The sequence below is a fragment of the Thermobia domestica genome, chromosome 17 (genome assembly GCF_964235325.1).
Source record: "Thermobia domestica chromosome 17, izTheDome1.hap1.1, whole genome shotgun sequence".
Taxonomy (NCBI): domain Eukaryota; kingdom Metazoa; phylum Arthropoda; class Insecta; order Zygentoma; family Lepismatidae; genus Thermobia; species Thermobia domestica.
This window is the reverse complement of record NC_137470.1, coordinates 61,021,459-61,045,910: the sequence shown is the minus strand read 5'-3', so window position 1 is coordinate 61,045,910 and position 24,452 is coordinate 61,021,459.

Below are 24,452 nucleotides of genomic sequence, written 5' to 3'. Positions count from 1 at the left end.
ATTTTTGTGTAAATAAGGATTAAAAGGAGAACAACAATTAAAAAACTCAATGTCTTTTACCTATTTTACTAGCACTTATCTAACTAAAGTAACTAGAAACATTTCTCATTGCTGTCGTAACAATGCGTGAGAGATACGTGTGATATGTGTTTGTTTTTAAAATAAAAAACATTTTTGTGTAAATAAGGATTAAAAGGAGAACAACAATGAAAAAACTCAATGTCTTTTACCTAATTTACCTGCACTTATCTAACTAAAGTAACTAATCACATTTCTCATTGCTGTCGTAAGAATGCATTTGAGGAACGTGTGATATGTTTGTTTTTAAAATAAAGTATATTTTTGTGTAAATAAGGATGAAGAGGAGGACAACAATGAAAAAAACTCAATGTCTTTTACCTATTTTACTAGCACTTATCTAACTAATGTAACTAATCACATTTCTCATTGCTGTCGTAAGAATGCATGAGAGGAACGTGTGATATGTGTTTGTTTTTAAAATAAAGTATATTTTTGTGTAAATAAGGATTAAAAGGAGAACAACAATGAAAAAACTCAATGTCTTTTACCTATTTTACTAGCACGTATCTAACTAAAGTAACTAGAAACATTTCTCATTGCTGTCGTAACAATGCGTGAGAGGAACGTGTGATATGTGTTTGTTTTTAAAATAAAGTATATTTTTGTGTAAATAAGGATTAAAAGGAGAACAACAATGAAAAAACACAATGTCTTTTACCTATTTTACTAGCATTTATCTAACTAAAGTAACTAGAAACATTTCTCATTGCTGTCGTAACAATGCGTGAGAGGAACGTGTGATATGTGTTTGTTTTTAAAATAAAGTATATTTTTGTGTAAATAAGGATTAAAGGAAGAACAACAATGAAAAAAACTCAATGTCTTTTACCTATTTTACTAGGACTTATCTAACTAAAGTAACTAATCACATTTCTCATTGCTGTCGTAAGAATGCGTGAGAGGAACGTGTGATATGTGTTTGTTTCTAAATAAAGTATATTTTTGTGTAAATAAGGATTAAAAGGAGAACAACAATGAAAAAACTCAATGTCTTTTACCTATTTTACTAGCACTTATCTAACTAAAGTAACTAGAAACATTTCTCATTGCTGTCGTAACAATGCGTGAGAGATACGAGTGATATGTGTTTGTTTTTAAAATAAAGTACATTTTTGTCTAAATAAGGATTAAAAGGAAAACAACAATGAAAAAACTCAATGTCTTTTACCTAATTTACCTGCACTTATCTAACTAAAGTAACTAATCACATTTCTCATTGCTGTCGTAACAATGCGTGAGAGGAACGTGTGATATGTGTTTTTTTTTAAAATAAAGTATATTTTTGTGTAAATAAGGATTAAAAGGAGAACAACAATGAAAAAACTCAATGTCTTTTACCTATTTTACTAGCACTTATCTAACTAAAGTAACTAGAAACATTTCTCATTGCTGTCGTAACAATGCGTGAGAGGAACGTGTGATATGTGTTTGTTTTTAAAATAAAGTATATTTTTGTGTAAATAATAATTAAAAGGAGAACAACAATGAAAAAACTCAATGTCTTTTACCTATTTTATTAGCACTTATCTAACTAAAGTAACTAGAAACATTTCTCATTGCTGTCGTAACAATGCGTGAGAGGAACGTGTGATATGTGTTTGTTTTTAAAATAAAGTATATTTTTGTGTAAATAAGGATTAAAAGGAGAACAACAATGAAAAAAACTCAATGTCTTTTACCTATTTTACTAGGACTTATCTAACTAAAGTAACTAATCACATTTCTCATTGCTGTCGCAAGAATGCGTGAGAGGAACGTGTGATATGTGTTTGTTTTTAAAATAAAGTATATTTTTGTGTAAATAAGGATTAAAAGGAGAACAACAATGAAAAAACTCAATGTCTTTTACCTATATTACCTGCACTTATCTAACTAAAGTAACTAATCACATTTCTCATTGCTGTCGTAAGAATGCATGAGAGGAACGTGTGATATGTGTTTGTTTTTAAAATAAAGTATATTTTTGTGTAAATAAGGATTAAAAGGAGAACAACAATGAAAAAAACTCAATGTCTTTTACCTATTTTACCTGCACTTATCTAACTAAAGTAACTAATCACATTTCTCATTGCTGTCGTAAGAATGCATTTGAGGAACGTGTGATATGTGTTTGTTTTTAAAATAAAGTATATTTTTGTGTAAATAAGGATGAAGAGGAGGACAACAATGAAAAAAACTCAATATCTTTTACCTATTTTACTAGCACTTATCTAACTAAAGTAACTAATCACATTTCTCATTGCTGTCGTAAGAATGCGTGGGAGGAACGTGTGATATGTGTTTGTTTTTAAAATAAAGTATATTTTTGTGTAAATAAGGATGAAGAGGAGGACAACAATGAAAAAAACTCAATGTCTTTTACCTATTTTACTAGCACTTATCCAACTAAAGTAACTAATCACATTTCTCATTGCTGTCGTAGGAATGCATGAGAGGAACGTGTGATATGTGTTTGTTTTTTAAAAAAAGTATATTTTTGTGTAAATAAGGATTAAAAGGAGAACAACAATGAAAAAACTCAATTTCTTTTACCTATTTTACCTGCATTTTTCTAACTAAAGTAACTAATCACATTTCTCATTGCTTTCGTAAGAATGCATGAGAGGAACGTGTGATATGTGTTTGTTTTTAAAATAAAGTATATTTTTGTGTAAATAAGGATCAAAAGGAGAACAACAATGAAAAAACTCAATGTCTTTTACCTATTTTACTACCACTTATCTAACTAAAGTAACTAATCACATTTCTCATTGCTGTCGTAAGAATGCATGAGAGGAACGTGTGATATGTGTTTGTTTTTAAAATAAAGTATATTTTTGTGTAAATAAGGATTAAAAGGAGAACAACAATGAAAAAACTCAATGTCTTTCACCTATTTTACTACCACTTATCTAACTAAAGTAACTAATCACATTTCTCATTGCTGTCGTAAGAATGCATGAGAGGAACGTGTGATATGTGTTTGTTTTTAAAATAAAGTATATTTTCGTGTAAATAAGGATGAAGAGGAGGACAACAATAAAAAAAACTCAATGTCTTTTACCTATTTTACTAGCACTTATCTAACTAAAGTAACTAAACACATTTCTCATTGCTGTCGTAAGAATGCGTGAGAGGAACGTGTGATATGTGTTTGTTTTTAAAATAAAGTATATTTTGTGTAAATAAGGATTAAAAGGAGAACAAATATGAAAAAAACTCAATGTCTTTTACCTATTTTACTAGCACTTATCTAACTAAAGTAACTAAACACATTTCTCATTGCTGTCGTAAGAATGCGTGAGAGGAACGTGTGATATGTGTTTGTTTTTAAAATAAAGTATATTTTTGTGTAAATAAGGATTAAAAGGAGAACAACAATGAAAAAAACTCAATGTCTTTTACCTATTTTACCTGCACTTATCTAACTAAAGTAACTAATCACATTTCTCATTGCTGTCGTAAGAATGCGTGAGAGGAACGTGTGATATGTGTTTGTTTTTAAAATAAAGTGTATTTTGTGTAAATAAGGATTAAAAGGAGAACAACAATGAAAAAACTCAATGTCTTTCACCTATTTTACTACCACTTATCTAACTAAAGTAACTAATCACATTTCTCATTGATGTCGTAAGAATGCATGAGAGGAAAGTGTGATATGTGTTTGTTTTTAAAATAAAGTATATTTTTGTGTAAATAAGGATGAAGAGGAGGACAACAATGAAAAAAACTCAATGTCTTTTACCTATTTTACTAGCACTTATCTAACTAAAGTAACTAATCACATTTCTCATTGCTGTCGTAAGAATGCGTGAGAGGAACGTGTGATATGTGTTTGTTTTTAAAATAAAGTATATTTTTGTGTAAATAAGGATTAAAAGGAGAACAACAATGAAAAAACTCAATGTCTTTTACCTATTTTACTAGCACTTATCTAACTAAAGTAACTAGAAACATTTCTCATTGCTGTCGTAACAATGCGTGAGAGATACGTGTGATATGTGTTTGTTTTTAAAATAAAGTATATTTTTGTGTAAATAAGGATTAAAAGGAGAACAACAATGAAAAAACTCAATGTCTTTTACCTATTTTACTAGCACGTATCTAACTAAAGTAACTAGAAACATTTCTCATTGCTGTCGTAACAATGCGTGAGAGGAACGTGTGATATGTGTTTGTTTTTAAAATAAAGTATATTTTTGTGTAAATAAGGATTAAAAGGAGAACAACAATGAAAAAACACAATGTCTTTTACCTATTTTACTAGCATTTATCTAACTAAAGTAACTAGAAACATTTCTCATTGCTGTCGTAACAATGCGTGAGAGGAACGTGTGATATGTGTTTGTTTTTAAAATAAAGTATATTTTTGTGTAAATAAGGATTAAAGGAAGAACAACAATGAAAAAAACTCAATGTCTTTTACCTATTTTACTAGGACTTATCTAACTAAAGTAACTAATCACATTTCTCATTGCTGTCGTAAGAATGCGTGAGAGGAACGTGTGATATGTGTTTGTTTTTAAAATAAAGTATATTTTTGTGTAAATAAGGATTAAAAGGAGAACAACAATGAAAAAACTCAATGTCTTTTACCTATTTTACTAGCACTTATCTAACTAAAGTAACTAGAAACATTTCTCATTGCTGTCGTAACAATGCGTGAGAGATACGTGTGATATGTGTTTGTTTTTAAAATAAAGTACATTTTTGTCTAAATAAGGATTAAAAGGAAAACAACAATGAAAAAACTCAATGTCTTTTACCTAATTTACCTGCACTTATCTAACTAAAGTAACTAATCACATTTCTCATTGCTGTCGTAACAATGCGTGAGAGGAACGTGTGATATGTGTTTTTTTTAAAATAAAGTATATTTTTGTGTAAATAAGGATTAAAAGGAGAACAACAATGAAAAAACTCAATGTCTTTTACCTATTTTACTAGCACTTATCTAACTAAAGTAACTAGAAACATTTCTCATTGCTGTCGTAACAATGCGTGAGAGGAACGTGTGATATGTGTTTGTTTTTAAAATAAAGTATATTTTTGTGTAAATAATAATTAAAAGGAGAACAACAATGAAAAAACTCAATGTCTTTTACCTATTTTATTAGCACTTATCTAACTAAAGTAACTAGAAACATTTCTCATTGCTGTCGTAACAATGCGTGAGAGGAACGTGTGATATGTGTTTGTTTTTAAAATAAAGTATATTTTTGTGTAAATAAGGATTAAAAGGAGAACAACAATGAAAAAAACTCAATGTCTTTTACCTATTTTACTAGGACTTATCTAACTAAAGTAACTAATCACATTTCTCATTGCTGTCGCAAGAATGCGTGAGAGGAACGTGTGATATGTGTTTGTTTTTAAAATAAAGTATATTTTTGTGTAAATAAGGATTAAAAGGAGAACAACAATGAAAAAACTCAATGTCTTTTACCTATATTACCTGCACTTATCTAACTAAAGTAACTAATCACATTTCTCATTGCTGTCGTAAGAATGCATGAGAGGAACGTGTGATATGTGTTTGTTTTTAAAATAAAGTATATTTTTGTGTAAATAAGGATTAAAAGGAGAACAACAATGAAAAAAACTCAATGTCTTTTACCTATTTTACCTGCACTTATCTAACTAAAATAACTAATCACATTTCTCATTGCTGTCGTAAGAATGCATTTGAGGAACGTGTGATATGTGTTTGTTTTTAAAATAAAGTATATTTTTGTGTAAATAAGGATGAAGAGGAGGACAACAATGAAAAAAACTCAATATCTTTTACCTATTTTACTAGCACTTATCTAACTAAAGTAACTAATCACATTTCTCATTGCTGTCGTAAGAATGCGTGGGAGGAACGTGTGATATGTGTTTGTTTTTAAAATAAAGTATATTTTTGTGTAAATAAGGATGAAGAGGAGGACAACAATGAAAAAAACTCAATGTCTTTTACCTATTTTACTAGCACTTATCCAACTAAAGTAACTAATCACATTTCTCATTGCTGTCGTAGGAATGCATGAGAGGAACGTGTGATATGTGTTTGTTTTTTAAAAAAAGTATATTTTTGTGTAAATAAGGATTAAAAGGAGAACAACAATGAAAAAACTCAATTTCTTTTACCTATTTTACCTGCATTTTTCTAACTAAAGTAACTAATCACATTTCTCATTGCTTTCGTAAGAATGCATGAGAGGAACGTGTGATATGTGTTTGTTTTTAAAATAAAGTATATTTTTGTGTAAATAAGGATCAAAAGGAGAACAACAATGAAAAAACTCAATGTCTTTTACCTATTTTACTACCACTTATCTAACTAAAGTAACTAATCACATTTCTCATTGCTGTCGTAAGAATGCATGAGAGGAACGTGTGATATGTGTTTGTTTTTAAAATAAAGTATATTTTTGTGTAAATAAGGATTAAAAGGAGAACAACAATGAAAAAACTCAATGTCTTTCACCTATTTTACTACCACTTATCTAACTAAAGTAACTAATCACATTTCTCATTGCTGTCGTAAGAATGCATGAGAGGAACGTGTGATATGTGTTTGTTTTTAAAATAAAGTATATTTTCGTGTAAATAAGGATGAAGAGGAGGACAACAATGAAAAAAACTCAATGTCTTTTACCTATTTTACTAGCACTTATCTAACTAAAGTAACTAAACACATTTCTCATTGCTGTCGTAAGAATGCGTGAGAGGAACGTGTGATATGTGTTTGTTTTTAAAATAAAGTATATTTTGTGTAAATAAGGATTAAAAGGAGAACAAATATGAAAAAAACTCAATGTCTTTTACCTATTTTACTAGCACTTATCTAACTAAAGTAACTAAACACATTTCTCATTGCTGTCGTAAGAATGCGTGAGAGGAACGTGTGATATGTGTTTGTTTTTAAAATAAAGTATATTTTTGTGTAAATAAGGATTAAAAGGAGAACAACAATGAAAAAAACTCAATGTCTTTTACCTATTTTACCTGCACTTATCTAACTAAAGTAACTAATCACATTTCTCATTGCTGTCGTAAGAATGCGTGAGAGGAACGTGTGATATGTGTTTGTTTTTAAAATAAAGTGTATTTTGTGTAAATAAGGATTAAAAGGAGAACAACAATGAAAAAACTCAATGTCTTTCACCTATTTTACTACCACTTATCTAACTAAAGTAACTAATCACATTTCTCATTGCTGTCGTAAGAATGCATGAGAGGAAAGTGTGATATGTGTTTGTTTTTAAAATAAAGTATATTTTTGTGTAAATAAGGATGAAGAGGAGGACAACAATGAAAAAAACTCAATGTCTTTTACCTATTTTACTAGCACTTATCTAACTAAAGTAACTAATCACATTTCTCATTGCTGTCGTAAGAATGCATGAGAGGAACGTGTGATATGTGTTTGTTTTTAAAATAAAGTATATTTTTGTGTAAATAAGGATTAAAAGGAGAACAACAATGAAAAAACTCAATGTCTTTTACCTATTTTACTAGCACGTATCTAACTAAAGTAACTAGAAACATTTCTCATTGCTGTCGTAACAATGCGTGAGAGGAACGTGTGATATGTGTTTGTTTTTAAAATAAAGTATATTTTTGTGTAAATAAGGATTAAAAGGAGAACAACAATGAAAAAACACAATGTCTTTTACCTATTTTACTAGCACTTATCTAACTAAAGTAACTAGAAACATTTCTCATTGCTGTCGTAACAATGCGTGAGAGGAACGTGTGATATGTGTTTGTTTTTAAAATAAAGTATATTTTTGTGTAAATAAGGATTAAAGGAAGAACAACAATGAAAAAACTCAATGTCTTTTACCTATTTTACTAGGACTTATCTAACTAAAGTAACTAATCACATTTCTCATTGCTGTCGTAAGAATGCGTGAGAGGAACGTGTGATATGTGTTTGTTTTTAAAATAAAGTATATTTTTGTGAAAATAAGGATTAAAAGGAGAACAACAATGAAAAAACTCAATGTCTTTTACCTATTTTACTAGCACTTATCTAACTAAAGTAACTAGAAACATTTCTCATTGCTGTCGTAACAATGCGTGAGAGATACGTGTGATATGTGTTTGTTTTTAAAATAAAGTACATTTTTGTCTAAATAAGGATTAAAAGGAAAACAACAATGAAAAAACTCAATGTCTTTTACCTAATTTACCTGCACTTATCTAACTAAAGTAACTAATCACATTTCTCATTGCTGTCGTAACAATGCGTGAGAGGAACGTGTGATATGTGTTTTTTTTTAAAATAAAGTATATTTTTGTGTAAATAAGGATTAAAAGGAGAACAACAATGAAAAAACTCAATGTCTTTTACCTATTTTACTAGCACTTATCTAACTAAAGTAACTAGAAACATTTCTCATTGCTGTCGTAACAATGCGTGAGAGGAACGTGTGATATGTGTTTGTTTTTAAAATAAAGTATATTTTTGTGTAAATAATAATTAAAAGGAGAACAACAATGAAAAAACTCAATGTCTTTTACCTATTTTATTAGCACTTATCTAACTAAAGTAACTAGAAACATTTCTCATTGCTGTCGTAACAATGCGTGAGAGGAACGTGTGATATGTGTTTGTTTTTAAAATAAAGTATATTTTTGTGTAAATAAGGATTAAAAGGAGAACAACAATGAAAAAAACTCAATGTCTTTTACCTATTTTACTAGGACTTATCTAACTAAAGTAACTAATCACATTTCTCATTGCTGTCGCAAGAATGCGTGAGAGGAACGTGTGATATGTGTTTGTTTTTAAAATAAAGTATATTTTTGTGTAAATAAGGATTAAAAGGAGAACAACAATGAAAAAACTCAATGTCTTTTACCTATATTACCTGCACTTATCTAACTAAAGTAACTAATCACATTTCTCATTGCTGTCGTAAGAATGCATGAGAGGAACGTGTGATATGTGTTTGTTTTTAAAATAAAGTATATTTTTGTGTAAATAAGGATTAAAAGGAGAACAACAATGAAAAAAACTCAATGTCTTTTACCTATTTTACCTGCACTTATCTAACTAAAGTAACTAATCACATTTCTCATTGCTGTCGTAAGAATGCATTTGAGGAACGTGTGATATGTGTTTGTTTTTAAAATAAAGTATATTTTTGTGTAAATAAGGATGAAGAGGAGGACAACAATGAAAAAAACTCAATATCTTTTACCTATTTTACTAGCACTTATCTAACTAAAGTAACTAATCACATTTCTCATTGCTGTCGTAAGAATGCGTGGGAGGAACGTGTGATATGTGTTTGTTTTTAAAATAAAGTATATTTTTGTGTAAATAAGGATGAAGAGGAGGACAACAATGAAAAAAACTCAATGTCTTTTACCTATTTTACTAGCACTTATCCAACTAAAGTAACTAATCACATTTCTCATTGCTGTCGTAGGAATGCATGAGAGGAACGTGTGATATGTGTTTGTTTTTTAAAAAAAGTATATTTTTGTGTAAATAAGGATTAAAAGGAGAACAACAATGAAAAAACTCAATTTCTTTTACCTATTTTACCTGCATTTTTCTAACTAAAGTAACTAATCACATTTCTCATTGCTGTCGTAAGAATGCATGAGAGGAACGTGTGATATGTGTTTGTTTTTAAAATAAAGTATATTTTTGTGTAAATAAGGATTAAAAGGAGAACAACAATGAAAAAACTCAATGTCTTTTACCTATTTTACTACCACTTATCTAACTAAAGTAACTAATCACATTTCTCATTGCTGTCGTAAGAATGCATGAGAGGAACGTGTGATATGTGTTTGTTTTTAAAATAAAGTATATTTTTGTGTAAATAAGGATTAAAAGGAGAACAACAATGAAAAAACTCAATGTCTTTCACCTATTTTACTACCACTTATCTAACTAAAGTAACTAATCACATTTCTCATTGCTGTCGTAAGAATGCATGAGAGGAACGTGTGATATGTGTTTGTTTTTAAAATAAAGTATATTTTCGTGTAAATAAGGATGAAGAGGAGGACAACAATGAAAAAAACTCAATGTCTTTTACCTATTTTACTAGCACTTATCTAACTAAAGTAACTAAACACATTTCTCATTGCTGTCGTAAGAATGCGTGAGAGGAACGTGTGATATGTGTTTGTTTTTAAAATAAAGTATATTTTGTGTAAATAAGGATTAAAAGGAGAACAAATATGAAAAAAACTCAATGTCTTTTACCTATTTTACTAGCACTTATCTAACTAAAGTAACTAGAAACATTTCTCATTGCTGTCGTAAGAATGCGTGAGAGGAACGTGTGATATGTGTTTGTTTTTAAAATAAAGTATATTTTTGTGTAAATAAGGATTAAAAGGAGAACAACAATGAAAAAAACTCAATGTCTTTTACCAATTTTACCTGCACTTATCTAACTAAAGTAACTAATCACATTCCTCATTGCTGTCGTAAGAATGCGTGAGAGGAACCTGTGATATGTGTTTGTTTTTAAAATAAAGTGTATTTTGTGTAAATAAGGATTAAAGGAGAACAACAATGAAAAAACTCAATGTCTTTCACCTATTTTACTACCACTTATCTAACTAAAGTAACTAATCACATTTCTCATTGCTGTCGTAAGAATGCATGAGAGGAAAGTGTGATATGTGTTTATTTTTAAAATAAAGTATATTTTTGTGTAAATAAGGATTAAAAGGAGAACAACAATGAAAAAACTCAATGTCTTTCACCTATTTTACCTGCACTTATCTAACTAAAGTAACTAATCACATTTCTCATTGCTGTCGTAAGAATGCATGAGAGGAACGTGTGATATGTGTTTGTTTTTAAAATAAAGTATATTTTTGTGTAAATAAGGATGAAGAGGAGGACAACAATGAAAAAACTCAATGTCTTTTACCTATTTTACTAGCACTTATCTAACTATAATAACTAATCACATTTCTCATTGCTGTCGTAAGAATGCATGAGAGGAACGTGTGATATGTGTTCGTTTTTTAAAATAAAGTTTTTTTTTGTGTAAATAAGGATTAAAATGAGAACAATGAAAAAACTCAATGTCTTTCACCTATTTTACTACCACTTATCTAACTAAAGTAACTAATCATATTTCTAATTGCTGTCGAAAGAACGCATGAGAGGAACGTGTGATATGTGTTTGTTTTTAAAATAAAGTATATTTTTGTGTAAATAAGGATGAAGAGGAGGACAACAATGAAAAAAACTCAATGTCTTTTACCTATTTTACTACCACTTATCTAACTAAAGTAACTAATCACATTTCTCATTTGCTGTCGTAACAATGCGTGAGAGGAACGTGTGATATGTGTTTGTTTTTAAAATAAAGTATATTTTTTTGTAAATAAGGATGAAGAGGATTACAACAATGAAAAAAACTCAATGTCTTTTACCTATTTTACTAGCACTTATCTAACTAAAATAACTAATAACATTTCTCATTGCTGTCGTAAGAATGCGTGAGAGGAACGTGTGATGTGTGTTTGTTTTTAAAATAAAGTATATTTTTGTGTAAATAAGGATCAAAAGGAGAACAACAATGAAAAAACTCAATGTCTTTCACCTATTTTACTACCACTTATCTAACTAAAGTAACTAATCACATTTCTCATTGCTGTCGTAAGAATGCGTGAGAGGAACGTGTGATATGTGTTTGTTTTTAAAATAAAGTATATTTTTGTGTAAATAAGGATTAAAAGGAGAACAACAATGAAAAAAACTCAATGTCTTTTACCTATTTTGCTAGCTCTTATCTAACAAGAATAACTAATCACATTTCTCATTGCTGTCGTAAGAATGCGTGAGAGGAACGTGTGATATGTGTTTGTTTTTAAAATAAAGTATATTTTAGTGAAAATAAGGATTAAAAGGAGAACAAATATGAAAAAAACTCAATGTCTTTTACCTATTTTACTACCACTTATCTAACTAAAGTAACTAATCACATTTCTCATTGCTGTCGTAAGAATGCATGAGAGGAACGTGTGATATGTGTTTGTTTTTAAAATAAAGTATATTTTTGTGTAAATAAGGATTAAAAGGAGAACAACAATGAAAAAACTCAATGTCTTTCACCTATTTTACTACCACTTATCTTACTAAAGTAACTAATCACATTTCTCATTGCTGTCGTAAGAATGCATGAGAGCAAAGTGTGATATGTGTTTGTTTTTAAAATAAAGTATATTTTTGTGTAAATAAGGATTAAAAGGAGAACAACAATGAAGAAACTCAATGTCTTTCACCTATTTTACTACCACTTATCTAACTAAAGTAACTAATCACATTTCTCATTGCTGTCGTAAGAATGCATGAGAGGAACGTGTGATATGTGTTTTTTTTTAAAATAAAGTATATTTTAGTGAAAATAAGGATTAGAAGGAGAACAACAATGAAAAAACTCAATGCCTTTCACCTATTTTACTACCACTTATCTAACTAAAGTAACTAATCTCATTTCTCATTGCTGTCGTAAGAATGCATGAGAGGAACGTGTGATATGTGTTTGTTTTTAAAATAAAGTATATTTTTGTGTAAATAAGGATTAAAAGGAGAACAACAATGAAAAAACTCAATGTCTTTCACCTATTTTACTACCACTTATCCAACTAAAGTAACTAATCACATTTCTCATTGCTGTCGTAAGAATGCATGAGAGGAACGTGTGATATGTGTTTGTTTTTAAAACAAAGTATATTTTAGTGAAAATAAGGATTAAAAGGAGAACAACAATGAAAAAACTCAATGTCTTTCACCTATTTTACTACACTTATCTAACTAAATAACTAATCACATTTCTCATTGCTGTCGTAAGAATGCATGAGAGGAACGTGTGATATGTGTTTGTTTTTAAAATAAAGTATATTTTTGTGTAAATAAGGATTAAAAGGAGAAAAAATATGAAAAAAACTCAATGTCTTTTACCTATTTTACTACCACTTATCTAACTAAAGTAACTAATCACATTTCTCATTGCTGTCGTAAGAATGCATGAGAGGAACGTGTGATATGTGATTGTTTTAAAATAAAGTATATTTTTGTGTAAATAAGGATTAAAAGGAGAACATCAATGAAAAAACTCAATGTCTTTCACCTATTTTACTACCACTTATCTAACTAAAGTAACTAATCACATTTCTCATTGCTGTCGTAAGAATGCATGAGAGGAACGTGTGATATGTGTTTGTTTTTAAAATAAAGTATATTTTTGTGTAAATAAGGATTAAAAGGAGAACAACAATGAAAAAACTCAATGTCTTTCACCTATTTTACTACCACTTATCCAACTAAAGTAACTAATCACATTTCTCATTGCTGTCGTAAGAATGCATGAGAGGAACGTGTGATATGTGTTTGTTTTTAAAATAAAGTATATATTTGTGTAAATAAGGATGAAGAGGAGGACAACAATGAAAAAAACTCAATGTCTTTCACCTATTTTACTACCACTTATCTAACTAAAGTAACTAATCACATTTCTCATTGCTGTCGTAAGAATGCGTGAGAGGAACGTGTGATATGTGTTTGTTTTTAAAATAAAGTATATTTTTGTGTAAATAAGGATGAAGAGGAGGACAACAATGAAAAAACTCAATATCTTTCACCTATTTTACTACCACTTATCTAACTAAAGTAACTAATCACATTTCTCATTGCTGTCGTAAGAACGCATGAGAGGAACGTGTGATGTGTTTGTTTTTAAAATAAAGTATATTTTTTTGTAATTAAGGATGAAGAGGAGGACAACAATGAAAAAACTCAATGTCTTTTACCTATTTTACTATCACTTATCTAACTAAAATAACTAATCACATTTCTCATTGCTGTCGTAAGAATGCGTGAGAGGAACGTGTGATATGTGTTTGTTTTTAAAATAAAGTATATTTTTGTGTAAATAAGCAACAAAAAGAGAACAACAATGAAAAAACTCAGTGTCTTTCACCTATTTTACTACCACTTATCTAACTAAAGTAACTAATCACATTTCTCATTGCTGTCGTAAGAATGCATGAGAGGAACGTGTGATATGTGTTTGTTTTTAAAATAAAGTATATTTTTTTGTAAATAAGGATGAAGAGGAGGACAACAATGAAAAGAACTCAATGTCTTTTACCTATTTTACTAGCACTTATCTAACTAAAATAACTAATACCATTTCTCATTGCTGTCGTAAGAATGCGTGAGAGGAACGTGTGATATGTGTTTGTTTTTAAAATAAAGTATATTTTTGTGTAAATAAGGATTAAAAGGAGAACAATAATGAAAAAACTCAATGTCTTTTACCTATTTTGCTAGTTCTTATCTAACAAAAATAACTAATCACATTTCTCATTGCTGTCGTAAGAATGCGTGAGAGGAACGTGTGATATGTGTTTGTTTTTAAAATAAAGTATATTTTAGTGAAAATAAGGATTAAAAGGAGAACAAATATGAAAAAAATTAATGTCTTTTACCTATTTTACTACCACTTATCTAACTAAAGTAACTAATCACATTCCTCATTGCTGTCGTAAGAATGCATGAGAGGAACGTGTGATATGTGTTTGTTTTTAAAATAAAGTATATTTTTGTGTAAATAAGGATTAAAAGGAGAACAACAATGAAAAAACTCAATCTCTTTCACCTATTTTACTACCACTTATCTAACTAAAGTAACTAATCACATTTCTCATTGCTGTCGTAAGAATGCATGAGAGGAACGTGTGATATGTGTTTGTTTTTAAAATAAAGTATATTTTTGTGTAAATAAGGATTAAAAGGAGAACAACAATGAAAAAACTCAATGTCTTTCACCTAATTTACTACCACTTATCTAACTAAAGTAACTAATCACATTTCTCATTGCTGTCGTAAGAATGCATGAGAGGAACGTGTGATATGTGTTTGTTTTCAAAATAAAGTATATTTTAGTGAAAATAAGGATTAAAAGGAGAACAACAATGAAAAAACTCAATGTCTTTCACCTATTTTACTACCACTTATCTAACTAAAGTAACTAATCACATTTCTCATTGCTGTCGTAAGAATGCATGAGAGGAACGTGTGATATGTGTTTGTTTTTAAAATAAAGTATATTTTTGTGTAAATAAGGATTAAAAGGAGAACAACAATGAAAAAACTCAATGTCTTTCCCCTATTTTACTACCACTTATCTAACTAAAGTAACTAATCACATTTCTCATTGCTGTCGTAAGAATGCATGAGAAGAACGTGTGATATGTGTTTGTTTTTAAAATAAAGTATATTTTTGTGTAAATAAGGATTAAAAGGAGAACATCAATGAAAAAACTCAATGTCTTTCACCTATTTTACTACCACTTATCTAACTAAAGTAACTAATCACATTTCTCATTGCTGTCGTAAGAATGCATGAGGGGAACGTGTGATATGTGTTTGTTTTTAAAATAAAGTATATTTTTGTGTAAATAAAGATTAAAAGGAGAACAACAATGAAAAAACTCAATGTCTTTCACCTATTTTACTACCACTTATCTAACTAAAGTAACTAATCACATTTCTCATTGCTGTCGTAAGAATGCGTGAGAGGAACGTGTGATATGTGTTTGTTTTTAAAATAAAGTATATTTTAGTGAAAGTACGGATTAAAAGGAGAACAAATATGAAAAAAACTCAATGTCTTTTACCTATTTTACTAGCACTTATCTAACTAAAATAACTAATCACATTTCTCATTGCTGTCGTACGAATGCCTGAGAGGAACGTGTGATATGTGTTTGTTTTTTAAAATAAAGTAAATTTTAGTGAAAATAAGGATTAAAAGGAGGACAACAGTGAAAAAACTCAATGTGTTTTACCTATTTCACTACCACTTATCTAACTAAAGTAACTAATCACATTTCTCATTGCTGTAGTAAGAATGCATGAGAGGAACGTGTGATATGTGTTTGTTTTTAAAATAAAGTATATTTTTGTGTAAATAAGGATTAAAAGGAGAACAACAATGAAAAAACTCAATGTCTTTCACCTATTTTACTAGCACTTATCTAACTAAAGTAACTAATCACATTTCTCATTGCTGTCGTAAGAACGCATGAGAGGAACGTGTGATATGTGTTTGTTTTTAAAATAAAGTATATTTTTTTGTAAATAAGGATGAAGAGGAGGACAACAATGAAAAAAACTCAATGTCTTTTACCTATTTTACTAGCACTTATCTAACTAAAAAAACTAATCACATTTCTCATTGCTGTCGTAAGAATGCGTGAGAGGGACGTGTGATATGTGTTTGTTTTTAAAATAAAGTATATTTTTGTGTAAATAAGGAACAAAAAGAGAACAACAATGAAAAAACTCAATGTCTTTCACCTATTTTACTACCACTTATCTAACTAAAGTAACTAATCACATTTCTCATTGCTGTCGTAAGAATGCATGAGAGGAACGTGTGATATGTGTTTGTTTTTAAATTAAAGTATATTTTTTTGTAAATAAGGATGAAGAGGAGGACAACAATGAAAAAAACTCAATGTCTTTTACCTATTTTACTACCACTTATCTAACTAAAATAACTAATCACATTTCTCATTGCTGTCGTAAGAATGCGTGAGAGGAACGTGTGATATGTGTTTGTTTTTAAAATAAAGTATATTTTTGTGTAAATAAGGATTAAAAGGAGAACAACAATGAAAAAACTCAAGGTCTTTTACCTATTTTGCTAGCTCTTATCTAACAAAAATAACTAATCACATTTCTCATTGCTGTCGTAAGAATGCGTGAGAGGAACGTGTGATATGTGTTTGTTTTTAAAATAAAGTATATTTTAGTGAAAATAAGGATTAAAAGAAGAACAAATATGAAAAAAACTCAATGTCTTTTACCTATTTTACTACCACTTATCTAACTAAAGTAACTAATCACATTTCTCATTGCTGTCGTAAGAATGCATGAGAGGAACGTGTGATATGTGTTGTTTTTAAAATAAAGTATATTTTTGTGTAAATAAGGATTAAAGGAGAACAACAATGAAAAAACTCAATGTCTTTCACCTATTTTACTACCACTTATCTAACTAAAGTAACTAATCACATTTCTCATTGCTGTCGTAAGAATGCATGAGAGGAACGTGTGATATGTGTTTGTTTTTAAAATAAAGTATATTTTTGTGTAAATAAGGATTAAAAGGAGAACAACAATGAAAAAACTCAATGTCTTTCACCTATTTTACTACCACTTATCTAACTAAAGTAACTAATCACATTTCTCATTGCTGTCGTAAGAATGCATGAGAGGAACGTGTGATATGTGTTTGTTTTTAAAATAAAGTATATTTTAGTGAAAATAAGGATTAAAAGGAAAACAACAATGAAAAAACTCAATGTCTTTCACCTATTTTAGTACCACTTATCTAACTAAAGTAACTAATCACATTTCTCATTGCTGTCGTAAGAATGCATGAGAGGAACGTGTGATATGTGTTTGTTTTTAAAATAAAGTATATTTTTGTGTAAATAAGGATTAAAAGGAGAACAACAATGAAAAAACTCAATGTCTTTCACCTATTTTACTACCACTTATCTAACTAAAGTAACTAATCACATTTCTCATTGCTGTCGTAAGAATGCATGAGAGGAACGTGTGATATGTGTTTGTTTTTAAAATAAAGTATATTTTAGTGAAAATAAGGATTAAAAGGAGAACAACAATGAAAAAACTCAATGTCTTTCACCTATTTTACTACCACTTATCTAACTAAATAACTAATCACATTTCTCATTGCTGTCGTAAGAATGCATGAGAGGAACGTGTGATATGTGTTTGTTTTTAAAATAAAGTATATTTTTGTGTAAATAAGGATTAAAAGGAGAACAAATATGAAAAAAACTCAATGTCTTTTACCTATTTTACTACCACTTATCTAACTAAAGTAACTAATCACATTTCTCATTGCTGTCGTAAGAATGCATGAGAGGAACGTGTGATATGTGTTTGTTTTTAAAATAAAGTATATTTTTGTGTAAATAAGGATTAAAAGGAGAACATCAATGAAAAAACTCAATGTCTTTCACCTATTTTACTACCACTTATCTAACTAAAGTAACTAATCACATTTCTCATTGCTGTCGTAAGAATGCATGAGAGGAACGTGTGATATGTGTTTGTTTTTAAAATAAAGTATATTTTTGTGTAAATAAGGATTAAAAGGAGAACAACAATGAAAAAACTCAATGTCTTTCACCTATTTTACTACCACTTATCTAACTAAAGTAACTAATCACATTTCTCATTGCTGTCGTAAGAATGCATGAGAGGAACGTGTGATATGTATTTGTTTTTAAAATAAAGTATATTTTAGTGAAAATAAGGATTAAAAGGAGAACAAATATGAAAAAAACTCAATGTCTTTTAGCTATTTTACTACCAATTATCTAACTAAAGTAACTAATCACATTTCTCATTGCTGTCGTAAGAATGCATGAGAGGAACGTGTGATATGTGTTTGTTTTTAAAATAAAGTATATTTTTGTGTAAATAAGGATTAAAAGGAGAACAACAATGAAAAAACTCAATGTCTTTCACCTATTTTACTACCACTTATCTAACTAAATAACTAATCACATTTCTCATTGCTGTCGTAAGAATGCATGAGAGGAACGTGTGATATGTGTTTGTTTTTAAAATAAAGTATATTTTTGTGTAAATAAGGATTAAAAGGAGAACAACAATGAAAACACTCAATGTCTTTCACCTATTTTAGTACCACTTATCTAACTAAAGTAACTAATCACATTTCTCATTGCTGTCGTAAGAATGCGTGAGAGGAACGTGTGATATGTGTTTGTTTTTAAAATAAAGTATATTTTTGTGTAAATAAGGATTAAAAGGAGAACAAATATGAAAAAAACTCAATGTATTTTACCTATTTTACTAGCACTTATCTAACTAAAATAACTAATCACATTTCTCATTGCTGTCGTAAAAATGCGTGAGAAAAACGTGTGATATGTGTTTGTTTTTAAAATAAAGTATATTTGTGTGAAAATAAGGATTAAAAGGAGAACAAATATGAAAAAAACTCAATGTCTTTTACCTATTTTACTACCACTTATCTAACTAAAGTAACTAATCACATTTCTCATTGCTGTCGTAAGAATGCATGAGAGGAACGTGTGATATGTGTTTGTTTTTAAAATAAAGTATATTTTTTTGTAAATAAGGATGAAGAGGAGGACAACAATGAAAAAACTCAATGTCTTTTACCTATTTTACTAGCACTTATCTAACTAAAAAAACTAATCACATTTCTCATTGCTGTCGTAAGAATGCGTGAGAGGAACGTGTGATATGTGTTTGTTTTTAAAATAAAGTATATTTTTGTGTAAATAAGGAACAAAAAGAGAACAACAATGAAAAAACTCAATGTCTTTCACCTATTTTACTACCACTTATCTAACTAAAGTAACTAATCACATTTCTCATTGCTGTCGTAAGAATGCATGAGAGGAACGTGTGATATGTGTTTGTTTTTAAAATAAAGTATATTTTTTTGTAAATAAGGATGAAGAGGAGGACAACAATGAAAAAAAAAACTCAATGTCTTTTACCTATTTTACTACCACTTATCTAACTAAAATAACTAATCACATTTCTCATTGCTGTCGTAAGAATGCGTGAGAGGAACGTGTGATATGTGTTTGTTTTTAAAATAAAGTATATTTTTGTGTAAATAAGGATTAAAAGGAGAACAACAATGAAAAAACTCAAGGTCTTTTACCTATTTTGCTAGCTCTTATCTAACAAAAATAACTAATCACATTTCTCATTGCTGTCGTAAGAATGCGTGAGAGGAACGTGTGATATGTGTTTGTTTTTAAAATAAAGTATATTTTAGTGAAAATAAGGATTAAAAGAAGAACAAATATGAAAAAAACTCAATGTCTTTTACCTATTTTACTACCACTTATCTAACTAAAGTAACTAATCACATTTCTCATTGCTGTCGTAAGAATGCATGAGAGGAACGTGTGATATGTGTTTGTTTTTAAAATAAAGTATATTTTTGTGTAAATAAGGATTAAAGGAGAACAACAATGAAAAAACTCAATGTCTTTCACCTATTTTACTACCACTTATCTAACTAAAGTAACTAATCACATTTCTCATTGCTGTCGTAAGAATGCATGAGAGGAACGTGTGATATGTGTTTGTTTTTAAAATAAAGTATATTTTTGTGTAAATAAGGATTAAAAGGAGAACAACAATGAAAAAACTCAATGTCTTTCACCTATTTTACTACCACTTATCTAACTAAAGTAACTAATCACATTTCTCATTGCTGTCGTAAGAATGCATGAGAGGAACGTGTGATATGTGTTTGTTTTTAAAATAAAGTATATTTTAGTGAAAATAAGGATTAAAAGGAAAACAACAATGAAAAAACTCAATGTCTTTCACCTATTTTAGTACCACTTATCTAACTAAAGTAACTAATCACATTTCTCATTGCTGTCGTAAGAATGCATGAGAGGAACGTGTGATATGTGTTTGTTTTTAAAATAAAGTATATTTTTGTGTAAATAAGGATTAAAAGGAGAACAACAATGAAAAAACTCAATGTCTTTCACCTATTTTACTACCACTTATCTAACTAAAGTAACTAATCACATTTCTCATTGCTGTCGTAAGAATGCATGAGAGGAACGTGTGATATGTGTTTGTTTTTAAAATAAAGTATATTTTAGTGAAAATAAGGATTAAAAGGAGAACAACAATGAAAAAACTCAATGTCTTTCACCTATTTTACTACCACTTATCTAACTAAATAACTAATCACATTTCTCATTGCTGTCGTAAGAATGCATGAGAGGAACGTGTGATATGTGTTTGTTTTTAAAATAAAGTATATTTTTGTGTAAATAAGGATTAAAAGGAGAACAAATATGAAAAAAACTCAATGTCTTTTACCTATTTTACTACCACTTATCTAACTAAAGTAACTAATCACATTTCTCATTGCTGTCGTAAGAATGCATGAGAGGAACGTGTGATATGTGTTTGTTTTTAAAATAAAGTATATTTTTGTGTAAATAAGGATTAAAAGGAGAACATCAATGAAAAAACTCAATGTCTTTCACCTATTTTACTACCACTTATCTAACTAAAGTAACTAATCACATTTCTCATTGCTGTCGTAAGAATGCATGAGAGGAACGTGTGATATGTGTTTGTTTTTAAAATAAAGTATATTTTTGTGTAAATAAGGATTAAAAGGAGAACAACAATGAAAAAACTCAATGTCTTTCACCTATTTTACTACCACTTATCTAAGTAAAGTAACTAATCACATTTCTCATTGCTGTCGTAAGAATGCATGAGAGGAACGTGTGATATGTATTTGTTTTTAAAATAAAGTATATTTTAGTGAAAATAAGGATTAAAAGGAGAACAAATATGAAAAAAACTCAATGTCTTTTAGCTATTTTACTACCACTTATCTAACTAAAGTAACTAATCACATTTCTCATTGCTGTCGTAAGAATGCATGGGAGGAACGTGTGATATGTGTTTGTTTTTAAAATAAAGTATATTTTTGTGTAAATAAGGATTAAAAGGAGAACAACAATGAAAAAACTCAATGTCTTTCACCTATTTTACTACCACTTATCTAACTAAATAACTAATCACATTTCTCATTGCTGTCGTAAGAATGCATGAGAGGAACGTGTGATATGTGTTTGTTTTTAAAATAAAGTATATTTTTGTGTAAATAAGGATTAAAAGGAGAACAACAATGAAAAAACTCAATGTCTTTCACCTATTTTACTACCACTTATCTAACTAAAGTAACTAATCACATTTCTCATTGCTGTCGTAAGAATGCATGAGAGGAACGTGTGATATGTATTTGTTTTTAAAATAAAGTATATTTTAGTGAAAATAAGGATTAAAAAGAGAACAAATATGAAAAAACTCAATGTCTTTTACCTATTTTACTACCACTTATCTAACTAAAGTAACTAATCACATTTCTCGTTGCTGTCGTAAGAATGCATGAGAGGAACGTGTGATATGTGTTTGTTTTTAAAATAAAGTATATTTTTGTGTAAATAAGGATTAAAAGGAGAACAACAATGAAAAAACTCAAGGTCTTTTACCTATTTTGCTAGCTCTTATCTAACAAAAATAACTAATCACATTTCTCATTGCTGTCGTAAGAATGCGTGAGAGGAACGTGTGATATGTGTTTGTTTTTAAAATAAAGTATATTTTAGTGAAAATAAGGATTAAAAGGAAAACAACAATGAAAAAACTCAATGTCTTTCACCTATTTTAGTACCACTTATCTAACTAAAGTAACTAATCACATTTCTCATTGCTGTCGTAAGAATGCATGAGAGGAACGTGTGATATGTGTTTGTTTTTAAAATAAAGTATATTTTTGTGTAAATAAGGATTAAAAGGAGAACAACAATGAAAAAACTCAATGTCTTTCACCTATTTTACTACCACTTATCTAACTAAAGTAACTAATCACATTTCTCATTGCTGTCGTAAGAATGCATGAGAGGAACGTGTGATATGTGTTTGTTTTTAAAATAAAGTATATTTTAGTGAAAATAAGGATTAAAAGGAGAACAACAATGAAAAAACTCAATGTCTTTCACCTATTTTACTACCACTTATCTAACTAAATAACTAATCACATTTCTCATTGCTGTCGTAAGAATGCATGAGAGGAACGTGTGATATGTGTTTGTTTTTAAAATAAAGTATATTTTTGTGTAAATAAGGATTAAAAGGAGAACAAATATGAAAAAAACTCAATGTCTTTTACCTATTTTACTACCACTTATCTAACTAAAGTAACTAATCACATTTCTCATTGCTGTCGTAAGAATGCATGAGAGGAACGTGTGATATGTGTTTGTTTTTAAAATAAAGTATATTTTTGTGTAAATAAGGATTAAAAGGAGAACATCAATGAAAAAACTCAATGTCTTTCACCTATTTTACTACCAGTTATCTAACTAAAGTAACTAATCACATTTCTCATTGCTGTCGTAAGAATGCATGAGAGGAACGTGTGATATGTGTTTGTTTTTAAAATAAAGTACATTTTTGTGTAAATAAGGATTAAAAGGAGAACAACAATGAAAAAACTCAATGTCTTTCACCTATTTTACTACCACTTATCTAACTAAAGTAACTAATCACATTTCTCATTGCTGTCGTAAGAATGCATGAGAGGAACGTGTGATATGTATTTGTTTTTAAAATAAAGTATATTTTAGTGAAAATAAGGATTAAAAGGAGAACAAATATGAAAAAAACTCAATGTCTTTTAGCTATTTTACTACCACTTATCTAACTAAAGTAACTAATCACATTTCTCATTGCTGTCGTAAGAATGCATGAGAGGAACGTGTGATATGTGTTTGTTTTTAAAATAAAGTATATTTTTGTGTAAATAAGGATTAAAAGGAGAACAACAATGAAAAAACTCAATGTCTTTCACCTATTTTACTACCACTTATCTAACTAAATAACTAATCACATTTCTCATTGCTGTCGTAAGAATGCATGAGAGGAACGTGTGATATGTGTTTGTTTTTAAAATAAAGTATATTTTTGTGTAAATAAGGATTAAAAGGAGAACAACAATGAAAAAACTCAATGTCTTTCACCTATTTTACTACCACTTATCTAACTAAAGTAACTAATCACATTTCTCATTGCTGTCGTAAGAATGCATGAGAGGAACGTGTGATATGTATTTGTTTTTAAAATAAAGTATATTTTAGTGAAAATAAGGATTAAAAAGAGAACAAATATGAAAAAACTCAATGTCTTTTACCTATTTTACTACCACTTATCTAACTAAAGTAACTAATCACATTTCTCGTTGCTGTCGTAAGAATGCATGAGAGGAACGTGTGATATGTGTTTGTTTTTAAAATAAAGTATATTTTTGTGTAAATAAGGATTAAAAGGAGAACAACAATGAAAAAACTCAATGTCTTTCACCTATTTTACTACCACTTATCTAACTAAAGTAACTAATCACATTTCTCATTGCTGTCGTAAGAATGCATGAGGGGAACGTGTGATATGTGTTTGTTTTTAAAATAAAGTATATTTTTGTGTAAATAAAGATTAAAAGGAGAACAACAATGAAAAAACTCAATGTCTTTCACCTATTTTACTACCACTTATCTAACTAAAGTAACTAATCACATTTCTCATTGCTGTCGTAAGAATGCGTGAGAGGAACGTGTGATATGTGTTTGTTTTTAAAATAAAGTATATTTTTGTGTAAATAAGGATTTAAAGGAGAACAAATATGAAAAAAACTCAATGTCTTTTATCTATTTTACTACCACTTATCTAACTAAAGTAACTAATCACATTTCTCATTGCTGTC